We start from the raw sequence: 13,738 nt of genomic DNA on the forward strand, positions 1-13,738 counted from the left end.
TTGACTCTATAGTTCTCGTTGTGATATGTTTCTGGTTTCTGGTCACTTTTTTTGTGTGATTTCGATTGGGATGGACTGGTTCTGCAGCCTGTAGTCAACAAGCACCCCAGCACGAGATTGAACTAAACTGTGCTGTTTCATTGACTTTGTGATTTGATCATTTATATTCTGTGTTTTTCACTCATTTGCTTTTGCCGATTGCGTGATTCATTCTTCTTTTCCTGTACTCTGAATCTCCTTTTTAAAGCCAAGAAATTTGCAATGGTGCTTCCCATCTTGAGAACCAAATTGAACTTTATCTCCCACAATGGTTTTTGGGATACTTCTGCAGTCCATGTAGCCTATGGGAAGGTTCTATTTAGTATATGTCCCATTGAATACAAGGCCAAGGAGAGAATTAAACATGGGTGAATACAGTGGAAATTCAGTGGGATTGTTGTAAATGGGCGCCTGCTGGTTAGCAGGGGCTCTGCGTGCTGTATGATTCTTTGAACTCTTAACTCTGACAGACTCCAGTCTCAGTGCATGACCAATAAAGCTGCAGATTATTGATGATGTCACTGAGTGGTACGAGCAGAAATGTTCTTCTCCCTGCTAAACGTCTGCTCTCCTTGCGTGATTAACATGCGGGGTTAAACAGGTCACTGCCATCCTTTCTGGCAGCATTGAGGTCAGTTCAGCACTGCATCTCATTACCAGCATGTGCAAGTGGCATACTTGTTGCCACACTGACCCATAAATGCATCCTCCAGACCTGCACAGAAACATAAAAGTAAGCTGGCACCTACAAAACCAAAAAATAAGGCAGCGGATTCCTTGTTTTGTGACCTGAAACTGGAAAGAGGGCATGCTGAGAAATCTAGCACGTGCATTGACTGAATTTGTTTCATAGCAGCCAGGGGCTGCGAGCCTAACAAGGAGCAGAATTCATTCCCGATAGCTCTGTTGCGCGGCACAGTAAAAAATAGTTTTAATCTCATGAGCACTTGTCCCACTGGCTTCAGTAAGGCATGGGCTGTAAACCAAAACATAAATGTGATCAAACATGTACCTGGAATGAGGCTGTCAACTCATGACATAATCCATCCTCTTAAAGAGTCTTCTCAAAAGATCAATCCAGGATGCAACCCTCTCCTGTTGTGGTCCTGATAAATCTGATTGGTGGCAAGACAAAAACTGCTTGAATTTGTTGTGTATTTAATATTTCAATAATATTGTGAATATAATATTTGATTAAGCATTCTTTGGGTTTTTTTGTGATTTCTTTAAACCAAGCATCACTTAGTGTGGTCACACTATCGATACATAAGGTTTACACAACTGTGCTGAGAAAATTCACGCAGTTGTCATTGCTCTAAGGCCAAAGGACATGTTGCAGTTGTGGTCGTTTTTTTAGGATGTGTCAGTTGCTTTAACAGTTCCTGCCAAGCCTGGCTATTGAGCGCCACCCCTGATCTCATTACTACAGATCAGGAAGAAATGGCAACGGAGTGTGAGGTGGCTGTCCAAAAGGTAAAGGAAGTGGTGATGTCAGACACTGTATTCACTAATTGTGATCCACATCATCCAGTGAAACTTGCCTGTGACATCTCACCTTATGGTATTGGTGTAGTCATGTCACATGTTATGAGTGATGGAAGTGAACATCCCATAGACTTTTCATCATGTTCCCTAACCACTGCAGAGAAAAATTACACATAGGTTGACAGTGATGCCTTGAGTTTGGTTTGGGGTGTAAAACATTTCAACCAGCATTTGTATGGGAGAGAGTTCACCCTAATTACTGACCGTCAACCACTAACATCCATTTTCAATCCACAGAAGGGTGTTCCACCAACAGCAGCCACACAAATACAGAGATGGGCTCTTTTATTTGGGGAACACAATTACCAGATCGAATTCAAGAGAGCAACTAATCCTAGAAATGCTGATTTCCATTTACCCTTGGAAAAGGAAATGTATGAACATTTTACAAAAGAGGGCACTTCCTCTTGATGCATTCTCCCTAATGCAAATTGAAAGTCTGCCTTTTACAGCAGAGATGATCCAAAGGAAAACCAGAAATGAACCCACACTGTATCAGGTCTATACAGCAACCGAAAATGGTTGGAATGTGCAGCAGAAATTCCAGTTTCCCCATTTTACCAGCACCTGGATGAACTTGTCCTTGAGAAAGGTTGTCTTATGTGGGGATTTAGAATTGTTGTACCGTCCAAGCTGAGCGGTAAAATTTTAGAGGAGCTACATGCCAGTCATCTAGGCATGGTCAAAATTAAAGCATTGGCTCGAAGTTTTGACTGGTGGCCAGGGATAGATAAATGGATTCAGCAGTTTGCCATGCACTGATCAGGATGCCAACACGCCCAGCAGATGCCAAGAGCAACATGTCTCCATCCCTGGGAGTGGCCAGCATTGCTCTGGCAGAGGATTCATGTGGATTTCATGGGCACAAATTTCTCACTAGTAGTGAATGCAGCTCCAAAGTGGCCAGAAGGGTTCCCAAAAGCTCCACTCCAGCCTCACACACTGTTAATGTACTGAGGAGCCTTTTCTCAAGGACAGGTGTTCCTGAACTCTTGGTCAGTGACAATGGACCATGGTTGGTGCAGAACAGTTTCAGTCATTCCTGAAAAAGAATGGAATAAAACACATTCCATCTGCACTGTACAAGTGGCTGATTCAGAGTCTAAAGGATGCACTGTGAGCAACGTCAGCTGAACAAACTAGAGTGACATTGAATCACAAACTCTCCGATTTCCTCCTTGCATATCGCAGTGCAGCACACTCCACTACCGACAACTCATCAGGCATGCAGTTCCTGGGTTGTGCCTTACACTTAGGCTTGGATCTCCTCAGACTCAATCTCGGAAGGAGAATGCAGGACAAACTGCGGAGACAAATTGAAGGCTCCTCAAATGAGAAGGTTCGATATTTCACTCCTGGACAATCAGTCCTGGCGAGGGTCTACAGATTAGATCGAAAGTGGGTACTTGGAAAGATTAAGGACAGAACTGGACCACTCTCCTGCACAGTGGAGATTGTGTCTGATGTCATCTGGAGACGACACATTGATCAGCTGTGGAGAGTAGTCAACTGTTAGAAAAGAAAGGCGTCTAGAGCTGTCAGAGCCACTTCCCGGTGCCGGAGTCAACTCCTACAACCATCATGGAGGAGGCCCCAGAACTTGAGATTGTTTCACAGCCACAAGTCTCCCCTGACAAGCAGAGTGACACCCCCTCCCACCAACCCCCAATTGTCAGGAACGACGTTATCCCACAAGAGTAAGAAATCCTCCACAGCGATTAAATCTTCAGGCCTGAATGGGAGAATTTAAAATTTACTATGCTGTGGATGTATTATTTAGTATACAGTATATATATATATACTGTATGTATATGAGCTGAGATGCATTCTAATTTGAGTCAGAGTTTATCGCTAAGCGGGGAGGAGCACAGTTTATTTAATATTTCAGTGATATTGCAGATCTATTATTTGATGGGATACTATTTGTTTGGTTAAATAATTCATTCCGGGTTGTAAGTAACAGCATGTGAATGGCATATGTCATTACAGCACCTTGTCATAAGTGCACACCTCACCGAAGTAAAAACTAAAACGTACACTAGTTATCCCCAGTTCCATGTTTTTCTCTCAATTAGTTCTTGGAGTTACAAACTGTAACAGTATTTCCTTGGGAACAAATTGGGATCTAATCTGTAAGGTAATTTAAGAAGTTGATAAAGTAGACAAGGAGGAATTATTTCCTCGGGTGTGGAATTTCAGAACAAGAAGCTTTAATATGTGAAGTTAATTGTTCAAGAATCCTTCTGAGACTACGGTAATCAGGAATGATACCGAGAAAGCTGCTTAGACAAGGCAACTGATTTTTTCCAAACCAACATTAAGGGTTTTTTTTTTGTTTTACAATCATAAAAAGAGACGAGATACCAAGACAGGCGAATGAATTTAAGATACAGATTAGCCATTATCAATTTGAATGACTGAATTTACTTCTGTCCTGACATCCCATCAGATTCCAGGATCTGTATTTGCTCCCTGCCATGACCTTGCTGCATTCTGTGTTATAATTTCAGATTACTAGCCTTTTTTGAGTTCTTTCATTTGACACTTTGCCAGGAAAACCCAAAGCAGAATATTTTAGTGAAGAGGACATATGGAAGCCTTCTGCAATTACAACAGGTGCAAAAGAACATTCCTGTAGATAGCAACAGAAAATTCAAAACAACATACCATTGTTGAATTTCTTGATACATGCCTACATTTCTGGAATTCTGTCCACAGGTTCTGTCAAGCATAATCTCATTTTCACAATGCTTTATTATCTGAGAAATTTTTGAAGAACCTTGTATATTAAGAATTGTATTACTTTATGTATATTAAGAATCCTTAATAATATGTCCAAACATTTCCCAAATTACTGATGTTTCCTGTTGTTTCCTGCTTTCTGTTTCTCCTTTTTGAACACAGAAGCTGCAGTCTCTGCTTTCTAGTCTAATTGAACTTTTACCCAATCCAAGGAGTTTTGGTTAATTAAAACCAAAGCACCAATTCTCTCAAAATCCCGGGATTAAGTCCTTTGGGAGTGGGGTAGTTGTTCGCCTGTGGTTCCAATGACTGGTTCAGTAATGTTTCCCTCGTGATTGCAATTTTCCTGAGTTCCCTCTTCTCTTTCAGTTTCCTACTAATGCCAGAGATATTATTTGTATCCTCCATGGTGAAGGCCAAGTTTTAGTAATTTCGTGATATCTTCCCTGATTTGCTCTGAAGAGTTCAGGGAATAAATCATGAATTCTTGGAGGAACTAACCTTAAGTGTTGGCCTAAACTAACCAGTATGAACCTAAAGCCAACCAATGATCTCACTTTAAGGACTCGTTACCTTTTATTTTATGCTCTCATTTTTTATTGCTATTTATTTATAGCTGCATTTCAGCAGTTTGCTGTCTTCTGCTCTTCCATTGATCCTGCTTACTGTTGCTGTTCTATAGTTTGCTGAGTCTACCCACAGGAAAAAGAGCCTCAGGGGTGTATGAGGTGACGTGCATGTACTCTGAACACTGAAGTGTCGATGATCCACGCACAAAGCAGCATCGTATATATATTAGATATAAAAAGACTAGTACCATGAGCAAGTACAATATGAGAAAGACCATTCTGCCCATTCCAGAAAATTTAGGCGGCAAGCCAAATCTTTCTAGTACCTTGGCATTTAGTATGGTGGATCTGCACCTTTTGCAAAATTTCATTCTAAGGGGCATTCGCCTTGCATGCTGAGACAGCATTTAATTATGCATTCCTTCTCAGCCTTGAAAAGATGGGAGTGAGTTTCCTTGTTGAACCGTTGCAGTTTTGAGGTGTGGATATACCTCCTGAATATTGGAAGGAAGTTCCAGCGCTTTGCCCCAGTGACAATGAAGGATATGTTCCCCAGTGAGGAGGGTGTGTTGCTTGGGTGGGCAGCTTCCAGGTGGTGGTCTTGCCCATGCTTTAGCATAGTGAGACTTGGTGAGTTGTTGCAGTGTATCCTGTGCTCGGTACACACTGGCACCATTGTGTGATTGGTTATGGATGGGATGCCTATCAACTGGGCTGCTGTTCCCTCTATGCTGTCGAGTTTCTTGAGTGTTGCTCAAGTTCAAGTTCGAGTTCAGTTTATTATAAGAATCAAAGATGAACATCCAGTTGTTTAAGAAGAGTTTAGTTTTCAAAAAGTACTTTGTCTTTTAAAACAAAGTAAATATGCATGATCATGTTCCAAAGCAAGTACTACCACCTATTGTTATGGTTGATTTGCTTTTGTGCATCTACACGTAGCATTCTGAAATAATTCAGTCAGTGCAAAGTGGAACATGACAAAAAATGAACCTTATTTGTGTTATAAAGCTGCACAGTCCAACAAGACACAAAACCATAATGACTTTTCTAGAAAATGGTTACAGGCAAAGCTATCAGGAATGTATTACCCTGAACTTCAAAGTTTAAAAGTTCAAAGTAAAATTTATCATCAGAGTACATACATGACACCACAATCTTTCTGAGATTTTTTTCTGTGGATATACTTAGCAAATCTTTAGAACAGTAACTTGTAAACAGGATCAATGGACAACAAACTGTGCAAGTGCAGCTATAAATAAATAGCAATAAATAATGAGCAGGAAATAATAAGTTAAGAGTTCTTAAATGAGTGTAGTTAACCACTTTTGTTCAAGAGCCTGATGATTAAGGGGCAGTAACAGTTCTTGAACCTGGTGGTGCGAGTCTTGAGGCTCCTGTACCTTCTACCTGATGGTAGCAGTGAGAAAAGAACACGTGGTGAGGATCGTTGTTGATGGATGCTGCTTTTTGACAGCAATGTTTCACGTAGATTGGGAGGGTTTTACCTGTGATATACTGGGCTGAATCCAGTACCTTTTTGTAGGATTTTCTCATACCAGGCCGTACTGCAGCCTGTCAGCACACTTCCCACCACACATCTTTAGAACTTTGCCAAGGTTTTTGATGACATGCCTAATTTCTGCAGACTGCTGAGGAAGTGGAGGTGCTGTCGTGCTTTCTTGGCAATTACATTTATATGATGTTCCCAGGACAGGCGCTCTGAGATAGTGACACCCAGGAATTTAAAGTTACTGACCCTCTTCACCTCTGTCTCTTGGATCATGGACTTCTGGTTTCCCTCTCCTGGTGTCTGCTTTCAGTTCCTTGGTCTTATGGACATTGAATGAGAGATTGATGTTATTACATCAAATTTTCAGTCTCCCTCCTGTAGGCTGATTCATCATCACCTTTGATATAGCCCACAACAGTGGTGTCATCAGCAACTTGTATATGGTGCTGGAGCTGTACATAGCGACAGAGTCATCAGTGTAAAACAAGTAGAGCGGGGCTAAGTACACACCCTGCAGTGCTCTTGTGCTAATGGAGATCATGGAGGAGATGTTTTTGCCTATCTGAACTGATTGCATCTACAAGTAAGGAAATCCAGGATCCAACTGCACAAGGGAGTATTGAGGCCCAGGTCTTGGAGTTTACTGATTAGCTTTGAGGGGTGATGGTGTTAAATGCTGAGCAATAATCAATAAAGTGCATCCTGATCTATGCATCTTTGCTGTCCAGATGTTCCAGGGTTGTGTGAAGAGCCAACAAGATAGGATCTGCTGTAGACCTGTTGCCAATTTGGTAGGTGAATTGGAGCAGATCCGTATCACCATTCAGACAGGAGCTGATAGGCTTCATTACCAGCCTCTCAAAACACTTCATCACTGTGGATGATAGTCACTTAGACAGGTTAACACACTCAACTTGGGCACCGGTATGATTGAAGTCTGCTTGAAGCAGGTGGGCACCTGACGCTGCCAGAGCGAGAGGTTGAACATATTCACCAGCCAGTTGGTCGGCACAAGTCTTCATTATTCAGCCAGACACTGGATGCTAGCCTTGGATTCACTCTCGAAAGCAGCCCGCATGTCATCTTCAGATGCTGAGACCAAAGGATCATCGGGAGACATGGGGGTGTCTCTGTCCTGGTGATCAAAGTGATCATAGAAGGCATTGAGCTCATCTGGAAGTGAAGCTCTGCTGTCCCCTATATCACAAGATTTAGCTTTGTAGGAGGTTCTGGCATCCAAACCCTGTCATGGCTGTTGAGCTTCCCTTGTTGATTCCAGTCTAGTCCGGAATCTCCACTTTGCCTGAGAGATGACTTTCTGGAGATCATACCTGAACCTCTTGTAGCATTCTTGATCTCCAGACTTGAATGCCTCTGATCTGGCTCTCAGCAGGTTCCAGGTTTCATTGTTCATCCAGGGCTTCTGATTGGGGAAAACCCCGAATGATTTCATGAGGACACACTCATCCACAGCTGTTTTAATAAAGTCTGTAACAACCCTGGTGTAGTCACTTCACAGGTGCCAGGGAGACTTGACAAGCACAACCCACTTCCCTACTCACTCACATTTCAAGTCAAGTGAAGTTTATTGTCATTTAACTATATACATGTAAATAACATAGATAACCATACAATGTATATAGAAACGGACAGCGTTCCTCTGAACCAGGGTGTAAAGCACAGCAGTGCACATAACATATGATGATTTGTGAAGGTAAGGATAAAATCTACAGATGATTCACAAATAAGTAACAAACTAAAGGGCATTAATATTAAATATTGTAAGGTACAGAACAGATTAAGCAGTGACACTTCAAATATGATGCAGCAGGGAGTTCAGAAGGCTGATGGCCTTGAGAAGAAGCTGTTTCTCATTCTGACTGTTCTTGTTTTTGTGTATTGGAGTCCCCTGCCTGATGGTGGAAAGTCAAAGAGGATGCTGGATGGATGGGTGGGATCCTTAATGACACTAAGGGTCCTGTGGATTATTAAGGATCCCACCCATGCATCCACACTTGACCATCATAGGCATGAAGTTAGTATGTTGTGAGACATGTAAGAGTTAATCATTATACATTCTTCACTGTCTATGATCACTCAAAAGTTAGGTATTGAGAGAATTCATTGAGTGTTGTTTTTGGCAGGTTACAAGGATACAATACCATGACTGGAAATCAAATGTGTGATTTTATTAGCACCTTTACACGGGGTGGCCTGTAATCCTAGACGAGACTTGTGTTTTCTCTGTCTAGCAAGGAAGAGTACGATGTAATCGATTGCTTTTCAATGGAGAGCCCATCAAATTCCCTTATAAAACATCACCATCGTTATGTGCCATGTCGTACACCATAGGTGACCGTGGTCTCATGACCATGATTGCTCTTGGCAAGGTTTTCTGCAGAAGTGATTTACCACTGCCTTCTTCTGGGCAGTGTCTTTACAAGACGGGTGACCCCAGCCATTATCAATACTCTTCAGAGATTGTCTGCCTGGCATCAGTGGTGACATAACCAGGACTTGTGATCTGCACCGGCTGCCCATACGACCATCCACCACCTGCTCCCAATGCTTCACGTGACCCTGATCAATGGGCTGAGCAGGTGCTACACCTTGCCCAAGGGTGACCTGCAGGCTAGCGGAGGGAGGGAGCTCCTGCCCAGAAGGAGCCCGATCACATCACATTGATAAATAAACCACAGGGACTGGGGATCTGAAATAAGATCAGTGAACGTTGGAAGTACAGGGAGAAAATGTTGATAACTCAGGCCAAATCCTTTTTTTACTGTTCTGATGGAAAACCTTCAATCTGAAGCACTAACTTTGTCTTTCTCTCCACGATCGTTGTCATATCTGAAGTATGTCCAATGTTTTGTGAATTTAATTTGCCAGGCTTACCCTAATGTCCATTGGCAGTACAGTTCTTCCCACTGCAATGGTAACTGTGCCTTCATTTGGTGAGGATGCTCTTGTTGAAGCCCAAATGTCTCAGGGAGAAAAGTAGTTCCTTGGGTATCATGGGTGGATAAGACATATTTCTGGAAAGCGTTCTTTCCTCCTCCTACCGCTGGTTCTCCTGCTTAGAGTGACTCCCCAGTCACGTGACTTTCATGGCAATTTTCATTATAACCCAGTGAGTTATTTAATGTAAGACTCATGGTTTGGCAGAAAACAAATCATACAGAATTAATACTTGAAATGGGGGAAAAAATGCAATTCTGTGAAGAAAGTGAAGTGAAGGGTATGATTTTTGGGATAGCTTTGTGAAATAGCCTCATTTACTCTGTGACTCGATGGGTACAAATCCATCCAGGTCCTGAATACACGTGATTGGTGCAAAGCTCAGTTAGTTCATACAATGTGAAATAAGAGCAGAGAGCAACAAACTCTTCTAGGATCAAAGCCACATGTTCTCTTCAAGTCATAGACTATCCTGACATAGAAATGTATTCTGCTCCTTCACTACCCTTGGGTCTAATTTCTGGAACTCTCCAGCAAAGTTTCTTCACAAGCAGATAGCTTATCATCACCTTCTCAAAGGTATTTAGAACTGGAAAGTAAATGATAGGACCAAACAAAGAACTAACAACAAACTGCTAGAAAATTTCTGTCTCATAGCGGATTAAATGTTTGGCCAATCTTGATAAACAATTCAACTTCTGTGTGTGAGTCCAGGTCAGGAGGTTCATAGCTGGTAGTTCTAGTTTAATTGTTAATCATGTATGAATACCCATTAACACAGCCAAGTGAAATAGCGTTTCTCCAGTGACAAGGTTTAAAACACAATACCAACAGACACACACAGCACAAGGCACAAGTAGCAAATATTAGCGTGACCCTCAGGTTCTGTCGGCTGCATAAGTCCAGGGAAGACAATCTCCGGCCCCGTCAAACGTGTGAGATTGAGGTGCAAAGCCTCCTGTTTGTGTGGATGCTGTGTGATGTGTCACCCTGTTACAAACCAGTACCATGAAATAACAGACAGTACACCGTATGCAATTACACGATTCAGCTTTACAATTCTTAATTTGACTAGAGGGTTAGTAAAGTAAAACAACAAGAAAAGGGCCCGTTTTAACGAAACAGACTAACGTGCACAAGTTGGAGCTCACGGTTTCCCTTCCACCGGTCCTCCATCGATTTCCCCGGGCTTCATCGACTCCCGGCCCCACTCCAAGTCCACTCCTTTCTATGTCTACGACCTCTCTGTTCTGGCATCTTCTCTCTTCATCTTCCACCAAACAAAAGACCCAGATCACCTCAGTGTCAGGCAGACAACAAGAAAAAACCACTCCCTTCATTGCACATTCAGCGCACATTCCAAAGCCCCCCCCCCCCCCCCCGTGATCTTTAGCCATAACACAAACACTGGTGCTACAGAAAGACCATTACATTAGCAGTGAAACCTTTCACAGGGTGTTACATAAGTTACATAACGCATAAAAGATATCAGTAAAACACAGTCACACAAAAATTATAGTCTAAGACTGGAGAACGTTCAGGGAGGCTGTTACCCATGGCAACCATGTTAACATGGAGGAATATGTGGATTCAGTGACCAGCTACGTGAGGATGACATCATGAAACACCTCGGGTGAGGGCAAATCTGCAGCCACGGCATCCTGCTGAGGTCTGTGCACGGCCCAGGGTTCGTGATGCTGCCTTTTAATTGGAGAATGCAACAGCTGTCAGGGAAGCAAAAACTGTGCTTTCCCACTCCATCAAGGTGGTGAAATGGGGGCATTCTCAGAGAATTTACAGCCACTTTTGCGATACCAGAGACGTGAGGTGCACGTGGCAGGGAATTCAGAGGATAACAGATTACGAATCTGCTCTGAGTGTCAGTGACCAGGATGCCTCACTCCTTAAGAGGCTGAGTGTCTCTACCCCCCGGTTTGATGCGCAGAACAATGTGCTGTTGAGGAAGGAACCCTCCCCCAGGGGAGCAGGCACTCCGTCTGGCTGAAGCTGAGGTGAGGAAGACCCTGGTCAGAGCCAACCCACACAAAGCTGCAGGGCCCGCTAATGTACCACACAACACACACAAAATGCTGGAGGAACTCAGGCAGCATCTATAGAGAAAAGTATACTGGATGTTTCAGGCCAAAACCCTTCAGCAGGACCCCTGGGAAGCTGAACATCTTCCTGCCAGGTCGGGTTCTGAAAGACTGTGCAGTCCAGCTGATGGAGATACTCAACATCTCTCTGGAACAATCCATCGTCTCCTCAGTGTTCAAGGCAACAACCAGCATTCCAGTGCCAAAGAATGCAACAGAAACCTGTGTAAATGACTATCGTCCAGTGGCATTAACATCAACCATTGTGAAACTCCTTGAGCGGCTGGTCATGGAGCACATCAAAGCCTTTCTCCCAGATACACTGGACCCTTTCCAGTTCGCTTATCAGTCAAATCAATTCACTGAGAATGCAGTAGCCTCTGTACTCCACTCTGTCCAGTCCCACCTGGAAAATGGGGTCTCGTGTGCCAGGCTGCAGTTCGGCCTCTCCACAGGGAGAGTTCAGTGCACCAAGTTCCTGGGAGTTCACATCACAGGTGACCTCACCTGGTTATTTAATATCACCTCCCTGAACAAGAAGGCACAGCAGCACCTCCACTTCATTGTCCATTTCTATATGTTATACGGGTAAATGTCAAAAAATTTCACTTGACTGAGTCCATGAATGTTGCAGCAATATTCGTGTTATCTGCCTTTACTGCTGCTCCGTATATGTCAGCTGGCTGAAGTCAAGAACGTTTCAAAGTATGTTTATCAAAGAATGTATTTATTATTATTCATTATCAAAGAATGTATTATTATTCATTATCAAAGAATGTATAAATTATCCAACCTTGAGATTTGTTTGCTCACAGGCAGCCACAAAGCAAGGAACATGAAAGAACCCAATTAAAAATAAATAAGACCAACACCTCAGTGCCCACAGAGAAAAACACAAAACAAATCATTGAAGGGAGCAACAACAACAGCGTTCCAAACCAAACTGAGTCCTTAGATCCAAATTCCAAGAGCAGGCCCAAAGCCTCAGTATTCAGTCCATCATATTAGTGGGGCAGGTCACTGCGAGCTTCACAGGCCTGAAACACGGGAGCCTGGGGCACTCTCACAGCCTTAGTGACGCAGAGAGAGAAGCCCCCAGACTATCTGGGCCAGCACTTAAATTGTCTGAACCTTGCACCAACCCAGCCCTGCTACCGGCGAATCACTCTGGGCCCAGATTTCCCTGCGGAAGGAGCTGTCCTCAACCTCTCCAAGTCAGCCTGCTGCTTAGCGTGATCCAACCTCGCCTGACTCTTGACACCCTGCTTTCCAGTCTACATGAGGGGGCATTTAGATTGCCCCAACAGCAGATAGTACCTCGCATTAGACCCGGGCTTTGCCGCGGCAAATCGATCCAAGCCTTGAACGTGCTGCCCAGTGATTCACTTCTGAAGGAGCTGTTCTTACCCTCTCCAAACGGGCCTGGTGCTCAGAGCGATCCACCTCGGCCCTGGGTTATATGGACGGGCATCAGAACTTCTCTATCCCGTCTTCTCCCCTCTGATTTGTTCACTCCAACCAGCTCAGCTCCAACAGCACATCCCGCCAGCTCACTTCTTCATTGTTTGCAGTGATAGTTTGCCACAATGTACTTCAAAAAAGGTATTATTAATTATGGTTTTAATCGATCTCCTTTGCTTTCGATCCACCAGTAAGCCGTCACACTTCTTCGGCAGCACCGTCTTAAACCGAAAAGAAAAGAGCTAGAAAGTGTATCGAGGAGATTTATGAGGATGTTGCCAGGATTCGATGGACAGAGTTATGAAGAAAGGTTGAGTAGGTTAGAACACTTCCATTAGAGACAGGAGCACCCATCATCAGGTCAGAGATCCCACCACCCAGGCCATGTTCATTTCTCACTGCTGCCGTCAGGTAGAAGATACAGGTGCCTCAGGACTCACACCACCAGGTTCAAGGACAGTTACTACACCATAACCATCAGGCTCTTGAACAAAGGAGATAACTGCACTCACTTGCCCATCATTGAAATGTTCCCACAATCAATTATCTCACTCTAGGGTCTCTTTATCTTGGTATTTCATGTTCTCGTTATATATTGCTATTTATTTATATTCACATTTGCACAGTTTGTTGTCTTCTGCACTCTGGCTGATCTTTTATTGATCCTGTTATAGTTACTGTTCTATAGATTTGCTCAGTATACCCACAGGAAAATGAATCTCAGGGTTATTTAAGGTGACATATACATACTCTGATAGTAAATTTACCATGAAACTTCAACTTTGAGCTTTGACTAAGGCTGATCTTGTAGAGGTCTA

General features: G+C 43.2%; 1 long non-coding RNA gene across 2 annotated transcripts in view; it reads right to left on the bottom strand.

Moving 5' to 3' along the window:
• Window positions 1–13,738, bottom strand: part of LOC132395767 (uncharacterized) — a 37,967-nt gene that overhangs the window by 10,864 nt on the left and 13,365 nt on the right. For both annotated transcript variants that reach the window (XR_009512736.1, XR_009512735.1), the window contains one exon: window positions 10,495–10,633. This is a non-coding gene — a long non-coding RNA (uncharacterized LOC132395767). The remainder of the gene's footprint in view (window positions 1–10,494; window positions 10,634–13,738) is intronic.

Source organism: Hypanus sabinus, chromosome 6 (genome assembly GCF_030144855.1).
Source record: "Hypanus sabinus isolate sHypSab1 chromosome 6, sHypSab1.hap1, whole genome shotgun sequence".
NCBI classification, from domain to species: Eukaryota; Metazoa; Chordata; class Chondrichthyes; order Myliobatiformes; family Dasyatidae; genus Hypanus; species Hypanus sabinus.